The sequence below is a fragment of the Ambystoma mexicanum genome, chromosome 13 (genome assembly GCF_040938575.1).
Source record: "Ambystoma mexicanum isolate Mex_15411 chromosome 13, UKY_AmexF1_1, whole genome shotgun sequence".
NCBI lineage: Eukaryota > Metazoa > Chordata > Amphibia > Caudata > Ambystomatidae > Ambystoma > Ambystoma mexicanum.
This window is the reverse complement of record NC_090938.1, coordinates 633,636,800-633,657,616: the sequence shown is the minus strand read 5'-3', so window position 1 is coordinate 633,657,616 and position 20,817 is coordinate 633,636,800. Positions and strand designations below refer to the sequence as shown.

At 47.4% G+C, this 20,817-nt stretch overlaps 1 protein-coding gene across 1 annotated transcript in view; it reads left to right on the top strand.

Annotated features, from left to right (window-relative positions):
• The first annotated feature begins 18,478 nt into the window (after positions 1-18,478).
• RARA (retinoic acid receptor alpha) overlaps positions 18,479-20,817 on the top strand; it is a 513,885-nt gene continuing 511,546 nt past the window's right edge. Inside the window, exon 1 of the mRNA XM_069634570.1 lies at positions 18,479-18,603. The gene's annotated coding sequence lies outside the window, so the exon portion shown is untranslated. The remainder of the gene's footprint in view (positions 18,604-20,817) is intronic.

Genomic DNA, 20,817 nt, shown 5'->3' with positions numbered 1-20,817 from the left:
TTACCCAATGATAAAAGGGACTGTCCAGTCAAGGTTGTATAAAAATGTTTACTTTATTATTATCACAACAGACAGTTATAGCACACTACAAAATACAACCCACCCTGTAAAGGAATGAAGAGGACAGACAGTTTCAAGAAGGGGATGCACTCTGGATACTGACAGGAGGGTAGTCGGTAAAGTAATTAATCACAATAGTTCAACAATACTTGGTTTCAGCACAAAGGGAGCAATGAGTCATAAAATGTCACTAGGGGCCTTCGGAGAAGGACCAGAGGGACAGAACCACAATGTACCATGTGCTTGTAGAAGTTCTTGTTGCTGGACAGTGTAGGTTCGGTTTCAGGGTGCTTTGCAGCTTCGGCAACAGAGTTCAAGACGCAAGATAACTGCGGGTATTAGGCGGCAGGCAGTTCGGCAAGCGAGGCCGGACGGAGCACTGCAGGCTGGCCTGCAAGGCTGCTCAGGATCAAGAATCTTTGTCTCAGTGCTGGTTGGTAGGTCTGAAGCAATGGTCGAGGCATCTCAGACGGCGTGAGTGACTGCAGAGTGACAACAGTCAGTGGTGCAGTTGGTTGTAGCTCGAGGGGCTCTACTGCTTCGTAAAATGTCCTTTCAGGTGGACACTGGTTGGTGCTTGTCGGCACACTCCTCCTAGCTTCTTCGCTGGGCTTGGTCATCCTTTAAGGTGGAAGGCCCAAAGCTGAGGAGAGTGTTGCAGGTAACGGCCTTGTCCTTGGTTTGGTTCAGAGACTCTCTGGCACCCCCCACCTAGGAAGCTTACTTGCAGAGCTTAGCAGGGCACGCTATGTGCTGGCTGGGTAGCAGTTCTAGAACTGCTGGAGGGTCCTCTGGATTCAACATCTCCCTCTGTTCCCTGGGAGATGTTTATGGGATGTATCTTTCTTCCCTCTTGGAGTTCCTGGCCTTCCTTCACTTGCGGAAGCTGTAAGGCACACTGTACCTTCAACCAGGGCCCTGTCATAAATCACGCAAGTATCTTATGTAAAAGGATACAGGTATAACCATAAAGGATACAATTGGGAGGGTTTCTTCCGGATCCTTGATGAGGCAAACGGCTTGAAAGTAGTGAAGTCAAAATAGACCTTCCAAATGATACCACTCTCTGACTAATAGAACAGGCAGAGAGAGGAATCACTGGAAAGGGCGTGGGAAAACCCTTGGAAGTCAGCCTAGGATACAATAAGGTATAATGAGGAAGTGTCCCAAATTTAACTCTCCCTAATAACACAGCAATAGCAATTAGCACAACACTAACCTGTAGATTCTGATAACTGGAGGCTCCACCAACAAGTCTCTGAAGTAATCCAAATAAGGGAACAACAACAAAAAGAGGGAAAGTTAGTAAGGGAAAGTTTATCCCGAGCAACACGAGGCTCACGCTAGATACCGGGTTGGTGCACCACAGGATAGTGACCAAAGTACTGTGCACAATCACCTTCTAATTAACAGTTGTCGGCAGTGCTTCTTTTCCCACATAGAACAGAAATAGGGAGTAGACATCCACCTGTTGTTTCATCACAGGTACCAGGATTTAAATCAAAAGCGTAGCACAACTTGCGTGTGGAATTATATGTGCAATGGTACACACAGCCAGGAAACAGCACGTTAGAAGTTCAGGAACCGCGTGTGGCTTACATGCAAACAATCTTACACGCAGCCGGGAAGCCGCACGTTAAGAGTTCAGGAAATCGCATGTGGCTTTACACACCACACAAACTTACACGCAGCCAGGAAAGCCGGACGTGAAGAGTTCAGGAAACCGCGTAGTGTTTTACACGCAACAAACTTACATGCAGCCAGGAAAGCTGCACGTGAAGAGTTCAGGAAACCGTGTGTGGTTTTACACGCGACAAACTCACACGCATCCAGGAAAGCCGCACGTGAAGAGTTCAGGAAACCGTGTGGTGTTTTACACGCAGCAAACTTATATGCAGCCCGGAAAGCCGAACGTTAAGAGTTCAGGAACCGCGTGTGCAGGAAAAGCCGTCCGTTGGTCTTCTAGTAGACAGTCACCGACGGTAGCTTGTAGACAAATACACGCGGACAAGGAAAGCTCCCGTATCTTCTTGGAAGCAGCTACAGGAGTTTGCGTGCTGAGCAGACACGCAGAAGGAAATCCAAAGAAGTTGCTGAACAGATGCGAGGACGCAGATCAAAGTTTCAGCTACAAGACGCCATGTTGGTTCAATCAGAAGCAGCGAGCGACGTCCACACGCCGCTTATAAACGTAATGCAGAAACACACGTGACAATCTCTAATCATGTGAATTTAACGATGTGAATAATGCAGACGTCGTTTTCCAGGCAAGATATCAAACAACCTCCATTTAAAATAGAAAGGCTTAGCAGTTCTATGGGCATAACCAGTTTTGTGTGAAGACAATGATACAGGTCCCGAGGTAATTTGCCTGCCATGCATGACAGGTCCGAATTAGTTCTTCTTGTTACTCCTTACAAAGTCTTCAGATGATCTGCCAAAAGAGGGGCTCAACCCTCTTTTAAAGCCAAATGGGCCCCAGTGATTGTTTTAGGCTAAGCCTACCTTAATGAACCAATCTTGGGTCCCCTGCAACAATTTTCTGTTATGCGTGAGGTCATAACCAGAGTGATTTGCAACAGGAAAGGTAAAGGGGTGAAAACTTGTACCACTAAGTTCCACCCATCTTCCTGTCTGTTGTGGATCAAAGGGTTTTTCTGGTTAATTGAGCTCTCTGTGGTTCCTGATTAGACAGGTCTCGCTTGATGTTGTGGCAAGAACAGACTTTCTGTCTCCATCAAATCACATTCTCTGACCCTCTGAATGGGGGGCCCCTGTGGGGGTTGCCTACTGCAAACACATGTACCAGCTATGACACTTCACTGCCCTTGATACTATGGGGCGGGAGCTTGCTTCAGGTTGACACATTCCATATCAAAGGTTGTTGTGGGGGTTTCCCTGTCTTTTGTTAGCCTCTGCAGCTAGGCCCCATGTGGGCCTGTTTGAAGTGTGTTTAATTGCTGCCACCATTCTGCCAAGCCAACAAAGGATAGGGTGAAACCATGGAGCCTTTGTTATTTGATTAGGTTGGCCATGGCAGGGGGAAGGTTTTGCCCCACCCCCCTTTTGAGATGCCTTGATGTACTCCTGGATGTCACATTCCAACTGAATGTGACAGGGGGGACTGTGCCTGTAGGATGTGTCCACCCAGAGTATACAGGTCTATGTGGATGTCTTGTGGTGAGCATAGGAAAATGTGTGCGGATTAGCCCCACACATTTACCGGAGGTTGATCTACCATCATGATGCAATTTAATATAAAATTTCAAAAAAGCCCAGGTGAGTGCACACCCATCATGTGGATGGTTGAATTCCTCACACACAGGACTTGATTTGGTTAGGTGACTGACTTCTCTGCCTATATAACTGGAGCTTCCAACATCTAATGATGCTGGAGCAGAAGAAAGACCCTCAATTCCGTTCTGCTTAATGTTTGCCTTGATATCATGGGTTTCCAGATTTTCTGGGGGAGAGGATACTTCTGTTAGAGTATCATTCTTAAGGGAGAATCGTCTTTCCTTTTCTGAAGGACTGGAAAATAAATTCAGACTCCCCTCTTTGGCAGATGTTCTCTCACAGATGGATAAGTAAGACGTTCCCATACATTTTCATACCTTATACTTTCCACCAATTGGCCCCATTCGATCTAATGGGGTCCTCAGAGAAATTCAAAAGAACAAACTTCAATTATTCTCCTCAGGAGAGTATAGGTAGTATCTTTAATCCTCTTTCTCTAGGGGGTAGCACATAGATGCCTACACCATTGGGGAAACTAAGATGTAAACCTAAAGAATGATTATCTTGTCTCTCCCTAGCCCTTGACAATTGTGTTGACAAAAAAGATGAAACTCATTCCCCTCTACAGTCCTTCTAATGGGGAGAATAGCTTATGAGTTCAAAACCTGAAAGGTGACTCCTAAATGATGGTTTACATGGCCGGGGGTGTTGGTGTTTCCCCACCGACTCTCACTGTAGATTTGACCTGCTGAATGGGTTTGGGTTAGTTTCTACCTCTTAGGATTTTAGTTTATCGGTGAAACAGGTAGGTGGTATATGAGTGCTAGTTTCATGGCAGATTAGACATGCCTGCATGAATATTTCAATGGTAGCGTGCATTCCGGGCCAAAAAAACATTTCAGTTACATGGGTCTGAGTTTTGCACTGTCTCAGGTGTAATTGTGCTATTTTCAAGACCATCTGCTTGCGATTTTTAGGGACTACCACTTGGGTTTTTGCCAAGCACTCTGCAGAGGTATCTCCTCTATAAAGAGCCCCATGTTTCAAAAAGAAAAAAAGGTCTGCCTTTCTCACGGCCTTCTGGCTCTGATACCACTTGTAAAAATGCCTCCGCTAAAAAAGGGTAATTTCTTTGGGCAAAGGCAAAATCTAGAAGGATTTTGGGCTCCTCTGCAGTAGGCTTTCTGGGTTCAGAGTTGGGAGGACCATCAGATGTCTCATCAATCTCCCCAAAGCCTTGAGTTCCCCTATCTGTGCTCTCCTTAAGTCTAGGGAACACTACTTTCTCGAGTATCCCTTGAGCAATCTTATCCCTGTGATGAATTTGAAATGGGTCCTATCTGTGATTTTGTAGCAACACCTTAACATCACCTCTAAGGTCTGGGTCTATTACTCCCTCTAATACATCTATTCCATATCTCTATGCCAACTCTGACTTGGGTGCTAGTCTGGTGTATATATCAAGGGGTAGAATCAGTATCAAATCAGTGGGTATCAATCTTCTTTCACCTGGGGGAACCGTCTCATCCCTAGCACCACAGATATCAAACCCAATAGAGCCGTTAGTGGCTATTGAGGGGTCTGATGCTCTGGCACTTAGATTTTTGAATCTTAGGGTTCCTCAACTTGCATCGGTTGAGCCACATCCCATCCCTGACACCATTTGTGAAGACATCATGAAAAAAGACACAGACTTAACGTTCAAAATAAAATTTATTATTAAATCAAATGTCAGAATGAAACTAAAGAAAGTCTGAGTCAAAGAGTTCAACTTAAAAGTCTGTCTGTGTCCAAAACCTATATTTGCCCTCGCAGCTAAAGCTAAAGAGCATGTAGGGGTGTCAATAATAGGGTTTAACTTAAAGTTCTGAGCTTCTTCCAGTTCCCAGCTCTCTTTCAGCTCCCTTTCCCCAAGTGTAAGATAGTTCCACAAACGTTTTAAGATATCTTTCTCAAGTTCAAAGTGATACAGTTCCAAACAGTCCTTGGTGTTCCCTTCCCCAAGGTCCAAGCAACACAGTTCAAACTCAAAAGGTCTTGAGGCTCCATTCTCAAGACAACACGTGTGGTTTCTCAAGTCTCAGGGGTCCCTTCCCCAAGACTTAATCATCACAATCTTTCAAAAGGTTTCATAAAACTCAAGGGCACCTTGACCCTCCTTCTGGTTTGCCTCAGCAGTTCACATACAGTGCATTTATTGGTTTGTTTCACAATGTCTTTGGTTTTCAACATTCAGGGCTCGCTGGTCTAGGTGCTGTTGTTAGACCACCCGGCCCACCCATCACACGCCACACAACCAGGATCCCTGAGCTCTTCAGCCCACAGAGGTTCTTTGGCACTGGCTCCTGTGCACTGTGAGAAACCTAAAGGTGTCTCCCTAGCTAGCACCCGGGGATCTGTCATCCAGGTGGCCAGGACATTGCCATTGCTATTGGATCCAGTCCCTGGGGTGGACCATTGAGGGAGCATTACCTGGATTGTGGGACCTTGGTGAGTTATGTTAATGTTAATGTTAAAGGATATTTGTTCCGTGCACTATCACCACTGACGTGGTCCCCTGGCACTCTGGCGGCTCTGAAAAATGGAGAGGGGCGGTGTGTTAGTGGGAATGTGCTGGAAAAGTGCAAGATAGCTGTGATGTACTGTTGGCAGCCTCAGCCCGGTGGGTCCGTTGGCTGGGCTTGGTTTGTTTTGTTGTTGCAGTGTAGTGAAGTTTGAGCGGTTTGCTGCGTTTAAGGCTTGTGGTTGTGTTTGGTTTAAGTTTGAGAGGTGTATGCAGAGGAGTGAAATTGTTAGTGGGTTGGTTATTGATTCATGATTGCACGCTTGGTCTAGGCTTGGCAGGAGAGTTGTATATCAATCATTGAATAATATCTCTATCTAGATGCGATGCAGGCTACGTTGAAGATTCCAACTAAGTGCGGCATATGTTGACATTTACAATTCTATCTAGATGTGGTGCATGCTAAGCTTAGGAGTTCCCTCTATGTGTGCACATGCTAACATTCACAATTCTATCTAGATGCGAGGCAGGCTACGTTGAGGATTCCAACTAAGTGCGCCATATGCTGACATTTACAATTCTATCTAGATGTGATGCATGCTAAGCTTAGGAGTTCCCTCTATGTGTGCACATGCTAACATTCACAATTCTATCTAGATGCGAGGCAGGCTACGTTGAGGATTCCAACTAAGTGCGCCATATGCTGACATTTACAATTCTATCTAGATGTGGCGCATGCTGAGCTTAGGTGTTCCCTCTATGTGTGCACATGCTACCATTCACAATTCTATCTAGATGCGAGGCAGGCTACGTTGTGGATTCCAACTAAGTGCAGCATATGCTGACATTTACAATTCTATCTAGATGTGGCATATGCTAACGATTATTACACCTGTCAAAGGTAACATAGGCTGATCTTGACCGTTCTCTATAGGTTAGTAAACATTGGCACTAGTTAACATTGGCTGTGCGGACCTATCAATGATATACAAAGGGCTATACAAATGCCAAGCAGCATAACATAACAGTATGTTAGTGCAACATTTATGATAGTCAACGTTATGGAGGGGTATGTAGAGGGGCAAGGGCTTTCTGGAGTAGAGTGATTGCTCTACCCCCCACCCATGCCACACACAGTTTTTGTTGGTGTCTGTTAGCTGCTGGCTTCCTTTGCTTCCCCTGCCGACACCGGCAGACATCTTGGAGCCGCCAGTGCAGGAGCCGCCCTTTGCCTTAGGGCCCTTAGCCACAGGGCTGCCAGGCAGAGGGCTGCCTTGGTTGGGTCAATTAAGACCGGACAATCAGTTAATCACAGGGGAGGGAGGGGAAGGGGAAGCCACGGGGAACGGGATCAGTGCAGGTTGAGGGGTTCATGGGGAGGTCCGAGGCCGCATGGTACAGGGAATGGGGTAGTGGGTCCCTGCAGCTCACCTGGTATCGCTGTGCTGGTAATGGCATTCTCCCAGGTGAAGCTGCAGGCCCAGGCACACAGCATGGCCCGAATGGCCAATCACAGGGGAGGGAGGTCCGGGAGGCGGGCGGAGGGAGGGGAAGGGGAAGCCACGGGGAACAGAGCAGGTCGAAGAGGTCAGGGGTTGAGGGGGTCTGAGGCCGCATGGTGCAGGGAATGGGGTAATGGGTCCCTGCAGCTCAACTGGGGTTGCCGTGCTGGTAATGGCGTTCTGCCAGGTGAAGCTGCAGGGCCAGGCACACAGCATGGCCCAAATATCCAATCACAGGGGAGGGAGGGCCGGGAGGCGGGCGGAGGGAGGGATGGGGAAGCCACAGGGAATGGAGCAGGTCGGGGGGTCTCAGCCACATGTTGCAGGGAATGGGGTAGTGGGTCCCTGCAGCTCACCTGGGGTCGCTGTGCTGGTAATGGCGTTCTCCCGGGTGAAGCTGCAAGCCCAGGCACACAGCATGGCCCGAATGGCCAATCACAGGGGAGGGTGGTCCGGCAGGCGGGTGGAGGGAGGGGAAGGGGAAGCCACGGGGAACGGAGCAGGTCGAGGGGGTGGGGAGGTCCGAGGCCGCATGGTGCAGGGAATGGGGTAGTTGGTCCCTGCAGCTCACCTGGGGTCTCCGTGCTGGTGGGACACCGACAGGTGAGACGCAGTTTCCCCCTTCTTTCAACACCTTTTCCCCATCCTATCACATAGGATATTCCAAAGCACTGCCCTCCCTTTTCCGACACGAACACTTTCACACAACATAAAAGACAACAGACTAACACCAGAGCCATTTACCTGACATGTCCCAATACAAGGGTCAGGCAAAGTCAGACAATTGACCAGAATCACACACACACACACCTGACCGCCCTTTACCTTCCGGACAGGGATAAAAGGTGGAGCACAAGAGCACAGAATGAGCAAGGCAGACCGCACAACATGAGAGCTAACTCAGCACGGCAGTTCAAGAGGAGGAGAAAGACGGCGCATACCAAGAGGGTGACAAGGAGTGAAGCGGCCTTGCCCTTTCCGACCAAGGCCCATGAAACCTCAGCAGAAGGAATAATAAAACCGCAAACGCTAGGAAGCGTGTGTTGCAGAAGATCTCAATGGTACACAAGACCCTCCCCAGCTGATTGTCTCGGGAGAATAACTCAGGGGTAACGTGCTCGCCTTGGAAGCAAGACGACACAGAGCACCACAGGTTCCATCCCCGGTCCGCGCTTAGAAACCTCTGGGTATTAAGCGCGTTATAAATAACCTGTCCTATCATATCATATCATTACCAAGCCGGGAGAGACGCTTGACTCTGTGGTACCAACCTTGACTCCAAAGAGAAAGAAAGCCAAGACGTTCATCATAGCCATCGAGGGGAGAGTCAATAAGAAACCAAACTGTGTTGAACGAAAAGTAGCAAACGGCTAAATTAAACTATGAAAGTCTTAAAGAGCTATTAATGAAAAAGTGGGAAACCAGCAACAAAGGAGTCCGGCACCACGTGGGTGCTTACACAGGAGACTCTGGGCTGTTACCCAATTGTACAAATTACCGTAACCAGAAGGATTTGGGGAAAGGTAAAAAGAGGTCAAAGTGGTCATAAAAGGGTCTTGTAAAATCCTCTGTACAGTTGAAAGTCTTTCGCCGACAGATGATTGTGAAGCAAAGGGAAATGAATCCTGCTTGGTGAAATTAGTGTGTGAACAGTGTGTTGCTAAGGTTGGCAAGATTGAACCCAGCGGATGGATGCTAACAAGAAGGGGTAAAGCTTGAAGTCCATGAACAGTGTGTTGACAGGAGTGAACCCGACCGAGGGATGTCCACAGCGAATTGTTTGAAAAGACATTAAGATTTGCGAATGCAAGGAGTGTTGTAAGAGCAGGGGAAGTGGATGGTCCCCCTTGGAATTTGGATCTGAGCCCGGCAGAGGGAGATCCCGAAAGAAAGGCTTGAACCCGATCAAGGGAAGCCTAAGGGCCTGAGCTCGACCGAGGGAGATCCAGGGGTGAAAAGTCTTTACCAAAAGTCCATTTTGAAAGGAACTTGTTGTTTGGTTGTTTTGTTGAATACATCAGGCCCTGGAAGGCAAAAGACTTTTTATTGAAAAGAGATTTAACCATCGAAGAACCTGATAATTGGTACGGAACTATCGTCTCGTGCTGGGAAAGTTCTAGCGTGTGCTGAGGAGATCCACTTTGTCCCGTGCTCAAAACATGGGGAAGGAAGACCCCCGGCAATCACATCCTGACTTATTGTTTGTGAACACTTCTTTTTTTATTTAAACCATATCGCCACACTCTTTCTGTAATTAGTTGTAAGGATTTGGCAATTGTTTTTTTGTGGTATAGGTATTTTACATTAACAAGACGCCACAAGGACTGCCTAATTTTTCATTTGATGGTCGAATCTTGCTCCCATGTTAGATTTAGGTTAGGCGTTTTTTCACCCTGTATTTACAGTTTAATAAACACCCTGGAATTGTGATCACTTGTGTCTGTCTTTACTGTTGCCACCATAAGTTCCTTACAGCACCAAATCACTTTCACTTGGTTTCATTTTATTGGCCTCTTGGCTTTATGTGCTGTATTACACTCCTCTCGCTTCCCTTTATCAGCCTCATGGCTCTGTCATCACGTGTCCCACACCTCTTTCCAGTCTTTGGCCTTGCCGCACTGCATTCATTCATATAAGTTCACTGTGGGGTTGTTATTCTTCAATATGCACGCATGTTGCTTAATTTTAAGTTTCCATGTAGTTCGGCATTCACTGTGTATTTGTTTTGCTTAATTTTAAAGTTTCCATTCAGTTTGGCATTTAATAATTGGTTTTATTTCATTCAAAGTTTCCATTCAGTTTGGCATTTAATATGAGTTTATTTTGCTTAATTGGAAGTTTCCATTTAGTTCGGTATTCAATATGCATCTGTGTTACTTATTATTACGGACTGTTATTTAATTTTGGTCTAATAGGAGTTCCCCAATGTTCAAGCGCTCTCCTGACACTCACCGGCTTCAGGCGTCTTCTCTTGGCCGCTCCTGCCGCTTCCTCTGCACTTCTGAAGCTGGGAAGTCCACCGCTACGAGCCCAGGTCATCTGCTGGTTGCTTCTATCTGCCGTTCTGTAGAAAGATTTTGGGGAAAAAAGAACATATGGCATAATTTTACGGCTGCACTAAAATTTAGTACAGCCAAAATAGCTGAACAAGTATGCCATGCATTTCCATTATAGTAAGTAAAAGGAGCAGCCGTTGTAGGGGTGTCCCCTGCACCTTTGTTCACTATAATGAGTTTGGAGGTTGTGGGGGTGACCCCCGCTTTCAATACATTGAAAGTGGGCGGGCAAACAAATAAAGAAATGCAACAACAAAAAGGACCCTGCGGCATTGGTTCCCATCCACGTAAGGGGATGTGGGGAAAGCAATGCGTGATGATACCGCTATAATTTCATGCTGCGGTATAATTACATACATCCATCTCTGCATGCCGGCAATATGAATACTGCTTCACAGACACTGACAGCGTCCTTTCTTCTCCTGGCTTTCCTGCAGCTCATGCTGCTCGCTCAGTGTCACAGAGGTTTAGAGGTTCCCAGACTTGTGGCAATGACATGGCCAGCTCTTCCTGGGACCCGCAAGTCCTCTGGGATATATGCCAGAATCCTGGCTCCTTCTACAGTCCCACCACAGCTGCCTCCATTTCCCAAGGGTCCTCGGCTTGTCTCTCCCCCGCAGGCCTCCCTGTGGCTTCCTTTGGTGTTCTCTGTCTCTCATTTTATACACCTGCAACCACTTGACAGGTTGCAGGTGTACTCGCTCAATTGGGTCTGCCTGACTTTGATTAAGGGGACATGCCTGACTCTTGGAATAATTTGCAGGCATCTTTTTCGTCCCAGTACTAGAGTGGTGGAATGGTATAGTGGTCACTACTCTTAATCGCCTCTTCGTCTGAGTAAAGTCAAGTGTCACACGTGCGGAAATGAGGGGAACAGCTTTATAGTAACCCATAAAGGTCGGGAAGGGTTAGGTTGGTCCTCAACAGGAAAAGGGGTATAGCCTCTCTCGCCTTTGTGTACCCCACTTCCAATTCCCATGGACCCTCCACCCAGGTGATCCTCCCTTGCTTCTCCACCCCGAGGGTCAGGATGCAAGAGCTATGGCCTTTCCCTGGCCACCTGAGAAGAGGATCCCGGGTGTTGGAAGTGAGAATACCCTCAGGTTTCTCAGATAACCTACTGTGTTTCCCAAGTTATCCTAGAAAGCATTGTGAAGGTAGAGTCCTTTCCTGCTTCACCTTCTGCTTTCTGGATAGTACTGCTACCATTCAGTCTTTGCAAAGCCATCTGATGTTGAGGAAAGTAATGAAGACCTGGGATTTTATGTGTGCCTAACAAATACCTAGATTATTTGTACTTAATTTGATTGTGTCTCTTCATCTTCTTTATTTTGCTTAGTTCCCATGTTTTTGCTCCTGTCTTTTTCAATTGATTTAGTTTTTCTCCGTACTGCGTTTTCCATTTAGATTCTTTCATTGTCCATTTGCCTCAGTGCGCTTTTTGTCTTTTCTTGGTTTTCTCGCTTTTTTAATGTTATCTTTACCTTCCTTTTTTGTTTCTCGTTTTATTGATTTCCTGCATTCTTGTGTCATTTATCTTGAGATTTTCTTCTACTTTCCCTTATTTGCTTTTTTGGCCAGGAAAATGAGAAAATCAGGTAACAGCACATAGGGAAAAGTAAAAGAAATAAAGATATAGATCAGGGACGTCATTTCACCAAAATGCCAGGGGTAGCAGAGGTGACATCATACAATCCTTGACCCCCTGATGACATCACAGGAAGTGATGTAATTTGACCCCACCCCAAGTGACATTACAGGAAGTGATGGCAAACGACCTTCAGATTTTTTACATGCATCTAGCACCTGTGATTCCAGGTGCTCCCATTTCAGCCAGGTATAAGAACTGAGGCCACAGAGGGAGGCATGATTTGTCCACGATTACCCATTAGGGGAATGCCATTTTCCAGATTCGACATGGGGTCTTTATGTAAAACATACATAATGCAGTATTTTTAACAGGGTAAGCGAAATCTGTAACGCAGGCTACAGCTAGTGTATGAAACATCTATAGATCAATGGACACAGAAGTATGTGTTATCTGTGGCATTGCTGTGTTAAACAAGCCAATAAAGCACTGACCTGGGGAGGCATGCACTGCTGTTCAACCAGGAGAAAAATGTTGCAAGAGCAAGGCCTGAAAATTAAATCATTGACCAGAATTTAGTATCAACAAAATTCCCTGGTTATAAAGGTATACATGATTCAGTTACCACTACAATAGAAGAAACCTATTAGACTGGTCTGCATGCACAGAGTGGAGTGCACCTGATAATGTTATCTTTGATGGAGTATAATACCTGGGGAAGGTCTTTCGGTATACCCAAGACCCCCCGCCCCCATAGTTTTTATTATCTAAGCGTGGTGCTGTCACGGTCCATACCCCCACACATCAGGTGCCGACCAACCTGCCCAGGACTTCGACTTCCATGAGGGTCTTTAAGGCCCCAAAGACTCTCTCAGGGGCCTCCTGGACTTGGTCCTGGCGCCGTTGGTGCCAGGCTCATGCTGCCATCACCAACATGGCAAGTTTCAAACTAAGTGAAGCATGTGTGAACCAATCTGAGGCAGGCTGAAGGGAATACTTGCCTAGGGAACTATTTGCTTGGGTGTGGTTGCTGGGACTACTTTACCTGGGGACTACTTTCTGAAGGCTATATAAACCACGCCTTTAGTACACAACACGCTTTGCGTAATTTTGCACTCCTGCAGCGTAACACTCACCGTGTCTGTTACCTTCAGGCCAGTCTGCTACAACGCCAGTCCAGTTTCTTCTCGAGCAACCTGCAAAGGAAGGAAAAGACATCAGGTTAGCCGCGCTGGTCAAGGATTCCACATCGTTATCCAGCGCATCGTTCATACCTACCTGAGAGCTGCTCTTTCCGGTGAACCAACTAACCTCCACCTCTCGACCGCTCCCATCTCTCACCTGCTGCTCCGGAGTCGCCGCACCTGTCGGATGCAAGAAGAAACATCAGGTTAGCGCATATTGGGGAAAAGCCACTTTGAACAGTCAACTCATTGCAGCGTCATACTCACCTGAAGGCCGCTCCTACTAGCGATACCGCTAGTCTTCACCACGCGGTCCGAGGTACACCACCTGCAATACAAGAGCAGCAGGTCAGTCGCACAGAAGAGCAATAGCGCTTATAAAGACTTATCACAGAATGCTGGTGTGAACTTACCTTTTCTTGGAAAAACAACTCTGCGTTCTACGTACTTTGGCATCAAAGGGAAACCTACAAAGGAAAGACAACGAAGTGAAACTTGGGCAATTTGAACTCTTTGGTGAACCATATAGATGGTAAAGACTTACCCATTGAATCAACGTTGTTTGAGACTCGACAGGATCAGTGAAGTAACTGGATCCTAGAACTCTACGCACCCCTGCTTACTGTTGCAGGACGGAGACCCTGCCTTTCTTAAAACGAAGGCGCACCTTTGTGACGGCACGGATACAGAGGAGACACGTGAAACCATTTAACACCAGATCTGCCAGTCCCGTTCGGCACCCCTGTGGAGACCTGGTGAGCGTAACAGGTGCTGGGTGTCAGAGGACTTTAAATAAAAAAACATTTAATGTAACATCATTGCTGCACACATAAATTCATAGCACCACACAGTTATTTAAAATTGAAAACAACCACGAGTTGCTTCTCACCCGGGGACTCAGTGGCAGACTTCAAGGTGTGCACTACACACTACCCCTTTGTCAGACCCAGTGGTGCCCAATGGCGTAGCACCCAATTTTGGCAGCTCTCCCGCGAGCCATGCTGTGGGCCCACCCCCATGCTCCTTAACAAAGCACAGGGCATGCCACACCCAGGGCCGGTCCGGACCAACTTGTGTGCGCAATGTCCATGAAGATTATACCGCTGCAGGGGCATGCACTACTGCAAGTGAAAGAAGTAAATATGTTTTTCAATCAAAGCTTAAATCTTTAACGTAACATAGAGAGAAGGGGGCGGTGCCTGGTCCACAAATATACCAGCCACCAGTGGTGGCTGGTGAGTTGTTTTTTTGGATGGTGTAAATATTTGCCACAAGTATATGATTGCGACTGAGCATAGCGAGGGAGCCTGAACTAACGAAAATGGGTTGGGGGTGGGTCCGAGGGGATTCTTCTCCCTCCCCAGAGTAAATGTTTTTAGTAATGGGATACAATGGTGCATTACAAAGCAAACTTTCTGGGAAAATGTGGGTAAAAGGCCAACAATCGGTTTTGTAGGGTGTAGGGTAAATTATGAAAAAAAGTACAATGCATGCAAGTCACCAAAAGTGCTCAGGGCATTTCCCAATGCATTACCATGCCGGTCCCTGCAAAAGGCCTGTATAAAAAACATGTGAATGCTGGCTATGCCCATACATTACCATGCTGGCTCCACCAACATATGCTAGTATTCCCATATAGGACCATACTTATGTTTGCTTTAAGACAATTTTCTATAATATCATTACTGGCACTGGGCACAAAACTGGCTCTGCCAATATATGCCAGTACTTCTATGTAAGTACCTACTCCTGTTGGCTTGGCCATTAAAAGTGACATGTCATAATATGAAAACCTGTCCAAACTGGTTCCAATGTACGCCAGTTTAGACCCATAAGAACATTCATCTTGCTTGATCCATCATAGATACTCAGTTAATAAAATGTCATGCTACAGTGAAGAATATACAGGCCGCTATGCCAAAACATCAGTTTAGCGAGGTAACACTACTTATTATGCTTGCTTTTTTTAAGATGCCGAATAATAAATGTCATGCCACAGTAAGCAATGGCTAGACAGACTGCACCAAAATGCCAGTCAAGCCAGGAAATGGCAGACATGAACTTGCCTTTAACCAAAAATACCAGTAAAACATGCAAAGTCAATAAAGGATGCGACAAAAAGGCTCCAGTGATCCTCAGTTTCCATGGGCCATACACACACATGCATCCCCTTTCACCCACCGGTCACTCACCCATACATCTCCTCTCGCATTCGCTCAGACTGGATTCACCACACAGGCACACACCAAACCCCACCCAGAACATAAAAACGCACACTACCACATGTATGCTCATTCACCCACAAGTCACTCACTCACACCTTCTCTTACATGCACTCATTGCATTTTCTACACAGGCACACCCCCCCCCACCCAGACATTCAAAAACACGCCATCACATTCACATTCATTCACCCACCAGTCACTCACACACACATTCTCTTACATCCACACATTGCATTCTCTACACACGCAAGCACTCATTGCATTCTCTACACACGCAACCACTCATCCACTAATTGCATTCTCTGCACAGACACACACCCTCCCACCCACCCACCCAGAACATTCCAAAACCAGTGGTCGAAGTGTAGGAAAATAAGTAGTGGAACTATGTTCCCTGCTGGTCTGCACCTACTCCCCACAAACCTCACCACCACGCCCCTTCCCACACACAATACAAACCCCCAAACACATGTGCCTGCTGTTTAAGAGAACGTTACCTATAATGCACTGAAAGTGCAAGTTTCAACTTCTTCCTACTCTTTTATTTTAAAACAAAACCATTCCGATATGGTTTCTTTTTAAAATAAAAGTATAGGAACAGTAAAACTTAATTTAAAAAAGTAGAGGAGCACCGCGCCCGACCGCTCCCGCTCACTTCGACCACTGTCCAAAACACACATCACATCAGTTCTCATTCACCCACCAGTCACTAACGCCTTCTATTACATCCACTCATTGCATTCTTTACAAAGACACACACCCACCCACCCAGAACATTTAAAAACACTCATCACATCACATCACTTCTCATTCACCCACCAGTCACACACACTCACACTTTCTCTTGCATCCACTCATTACATTCTCTGTGTATGGTCACACACTCACCCACCCAGAACATTCAAAAACTCACATTGCATCACTTCTCATTCACCCACCAGTCACTCACACCTTCTCTTACATCCGCTCATTGCATTCTCTACACAGGCACACACCCACCCACCCAGAACATTCAAAAACACACATCACATCACTTCTAATTCCCCCACCATTCACATACATATATCTGACACGCACTTCACAAATTTAAAACACACATCATATTACCAAAAAAAAGCCTTCTTACCTTTTTCTTGCCGCTTCGGTCCGTCCTTCCAGGCCTCCTCAGCTCCTCCGTGCTGCTCACAAACAGTAACCAGGAAGCTGCAAGAGCTTCCTGGTTCCTGTATGTGAGCTGAAAGGAAGCCGAGGGAGAAGGGGTTGCAGCTGAACATGGCACGTGCCACATGTCACGGTCAGCTCCAACCCCTATTGAGTGCCTCCCCGGACCCGCCTTCACCCTGATGGGTGAGGACTGGGCCAGGGACCCACCAGACGTGGTGTGGCGGGTCCCCCCGTGGCTTGGGAGTGCCTGCTACACCAGGAGCACCCGTTTTTTGTTCTAAATATTTTTTTTTCGTTTTTAAATGTGGGACCACAAGGGATTCCAAGGGGTTGCAACTGGGGTCGCAGTTGCGACCCCTTGTTACCCCAAATGACGTCCCTAATATAGAAACAATACAAAAATGAGGAAAATCAAAAGAAAATGCTTTTGTTTTTACTTTCCATGTTCTTGTGCCTTATTTGTGCTTCCCTTTAGTTACCACGTGTAGTTTAGGCTATGAAAGTGCCACCTATAACCTGAAACTATTGCTTTAGAGTAGACAGGGAGAAACGCCATATGAGGTGGGACACAAAACTTTTAGGAGTTATTTGCCCAATCATTGACTGCCCATGGCCATGCCAATCCCTATGACCGTTCCCATCCAGTTCCTGCCCCTCCCCGCTCAAAACACCTCCTGATGGGAATTATTTGAGCTCGCTTTAATCAAGCCTGACCATCAAACTTTGCAATGAAAGTGTCTGCCAAAGTTTTTTTAAAGCAGTCTTCTGAGAGTTAATGACTTAATTGGTGCTGTAAAAAATGCACTACTTGTGTAATAAAAATGTCTTAACCAGGTCTGCTATCAGCCACTCGATTTATAAGCATTATGTTGTCCTTCACTGATGTCTTGTTAAGCATTGGCAAAGCCAACAGTTTTGGCTTGTGTATAAATATTAGACATTTGCCAGGCATTGCTATTAGATACCCAGGTACTCGTACCATTTTGCACTTACTACCATCAATAGGCAGTTAATACCACTGCGGCAGTGCAGCAATACCTTTGTTTTTTGCATTTCTGTCATATTTCGCTTTATCTTTTCCTGTTTTTCTTCCTTTTCCCCTTTGTTGTAATGCTTTCATGTGTTTGCATCTTTTCTTTAGTTTGTCTTCGTTTATTCTACCTTTGCTGTTTTATTATCAGCTCTTCTTGTTTCAATAATTGGTTTTATTTTCCCCTCAGCATTTTTACTCCTATTATTTTCCACTAACCCCATTTGCCTGCTGTATTGCTCTTTTCCCTGCTTTCTAGATTCGTCAGGAATCAGATTACAGAGTCACGCCTCCCTGGCAGTTGGTAGAATGTGGGCGGGGCCTCGCAGCTGCAGAGGTTAAGTGAGTTCTTCTTTCAGCTTTCCAATTGGTCTCTGTGCAGTGACAGCTGCAGGAGTCGCGTCATGCTTCCCGGAAGAAGAAGATATAAACCTAGCGGAGCCTCTACGGGGGCGTGTTCTGTCCCAGACTGTTCATTTCCTGTCTCGCGCTGCTAGGGGCGTGGTCTGGACATGTTAGTTTTACTTGGCCTGTGAGTCAGTGCAGGCGTGCTGAGGCACTGTACGAGTGTCCGCTGCAAGTGTGGGCGTGACCTTCTTTGGGTCTGAGGGATGTAAGGCACGCGGCAATGCATGGGGGCGCAGCCTAACTCAGGGTGGGCGTCTTATTGACCTATGTAGACGAATCATCTTCTCTAAAGACTGGGCTCTTTTTGGAAGGGTTGGTAGGTCTGGTGGAGGCGTGGCCTAGGCTCAGTGAAGGCGTATCCGTATTAGGAATGGGGCGTGTCCTGTTCTGAAGGGGCGCGGCCTAGTCGGATGTGGGCGTTGCATCCCGAGGATGGGCGTAACCTGTCATTGGTGTGGCCGTATCCTGCGTCTAAGTGGGCGTGGCCTCTGCTAGAGGGGGCGGGGCCTGTCTGGCTCGGCTGCGGCAGGGGGAGCGCTGCTGCGCGGGGCGGGCGATGGCTGCTAAGCGCTGCGGCGGAGGTTGAGCCGAAGAGCGGCCGTGGAGCAGGAGGCCCGGTTGGCAGGGGGAGCCGCAGCCGTATCAGGTAGATAGCCGATGTTGGGGGCAGTGGGTGAGCGAGACCCATAGAGCTGCGGGGCTCGCGCTAGTGTCCGATCGCCGCAGCTGCTGGCCTCGGTAGGCACAGGGCGGCTGTCAGAAGAGGTTCGTGTGCGGGGGCACTGCTATCCCTTGGCTTCAGTAATGTTTCTCATATCATCGCCCGTTCCTCTTTCTTTTTTGATCGGTCTACTTTTACCATACGTTCTCTCTATAATTCTTATAATTTTTTTAATCATTTTCTTGTCTTTTTGTTTATCTTCTTTGCACTCTATCATTTCTTTTATTTGCCTTTTGTTGTTTCCTTTTCTTCTCTTTTCATTCTTTTTCCTTTATCACTTGCCTGATTTATCTGTACCCGTTCTGTAAACTCGAGTCTTTGCATTCATTTGCTCTCCTTTCTGGGTTGTTCGTTCTTCTTTTCCAGTCTTCCCTTTTCCTCGGTTCTTCCTTTTCTTGTCACGTTTATTCCGTCTCTCTTTTTCGGTACCTTTTTGTCTTTCCTGTATCGTATTTCGAGTTTCTTCACTTTCTGGTTTTCCTGCTGCAAGGCAGAGGCTGTGGCTGTGGCAGTAGGCAGGGCACAGTGTGTGTAACCTTTAAGGTGGAGGCAAGTTTCCCAGTTGGCCGCAACACTCTTCGTGTGGGGCAGCCGAACTGCACCGCCCTCTGATAGCGGCTCTCTGCTCCTTGACGTTCGGGCACAAGAAGAGCAGTCTGTCCGCAGGGCGCAGTTTGACACGGGGGCACAGGTAGAGCAGTTCGGCAACAGGGCACATGTCCCGACCGTACGGCAGTGGCCTGGATGAGTGGCGTAACAATAGCGCGGGCGGCGTAGACTCAGAGCAGGGCACAGGTGGCGTAGACGCGTAGCAGGGCACTGGGTTTGCCCCAGGCTCGCAGGCTGCGAGCAGGGCACATGGCTGGCAGCCTTGCAGCAGGGCACACTCCAGGCATTTGCCAGGTCTGCCCTCCCCACTGCTGATAAGGACGCTGCGTGTGTGTGTGTGTTGTGCGGGGGAGGGCACGGAATGTGGGTCTGTCTGTGGGGAGGATGAACTTGTCTGCATGCCTGTGGGGCCGATCTTTTGTACCTGCCTGCAGGGATGAGCCGGTTTGCCGGCCTCTGAGGATCAACGTGCCTCCCTTCCTGCATGTGTGATGAACCTTTGTGTTTGCCTGCGAGGACGGGTCTGCGCGGTTGAACTTGTGTGCCTGCGTGGGAAGGTGCTTAACCCGGCAGCTTCGATTTCTCCAGAGCTGGGCTGGGCTAGCTCGTAGTTGGCTGGCACGTTAGACCTGGGTGGTTCGGTTTCTGGTGTGTTTTTGGGACCGGATGCTATGCCCACGTCCCATCCGTGGGAAACTTGTTAGAAAACCTCAAAGATTCTGCCAATCACAGGCAATTGAACTTGATGTTTGTGTGTGCGTTTTTGGCAATAGTAGTTTCCTTGAGCGCGCAGTCCCTGTGACTTTGCCCCATTTAACCCAGCTTCCACGTCTTTAAATGTGGAAACTTTGCAATTAACTATAGGTTATGAGATCTGCAAAGACATGATTACAAATTCTGGCAGGTAAAGTGTAAGTGTTTACTATGAAAAGCTGGTAATTGATTATCGGTTGCTTGTCAGTGAAGTAGCCAGTTACTTCGTGTAGGAAATACTGATTACTGCATCACCAAAGCAATCGACTACCGATTGTAGGATGCCTGCATGATCCTTCCTCCTGGACCGACCCCCCCATGTCCAACTTCGGTCCTTTCTCTCCACCACCTCTCTCTCATATGGTGTTCCCCAGGGCTCTTACCTCTCCCCCCGGCTCTTCAATGTCTCTTTGGCCCCTTTGGCTCACCTGATCTCTACCTTCTCTAACTTTCAATGGTATGCGGATGACACTCCGCTCTCTTTCAGGCGATCTCTGCCTTAACGCTAGTAAGACTGATATCCTTCTCATTGGGATCCCTGCTCCTGCTTTCCCTCCTCCACTCTGGCTGCCCTCCTTGGGCCCCCTTAATTCTCCTTCCTGTGAGGTAAAAAAAACTTGGTGTCATCTTCGACTCCACCCTCTCCTCTCCTCACATCACAGACCTTGCCAAGAAGGCCCACTACCAGCTGCACCTCCTCGGAGGTGTTCTTCCTTTTCTTACTTTCCCCCAGCAACTCACTGCCTCCAGTTCCCTGGTTCTCTCTTGGATGGACTA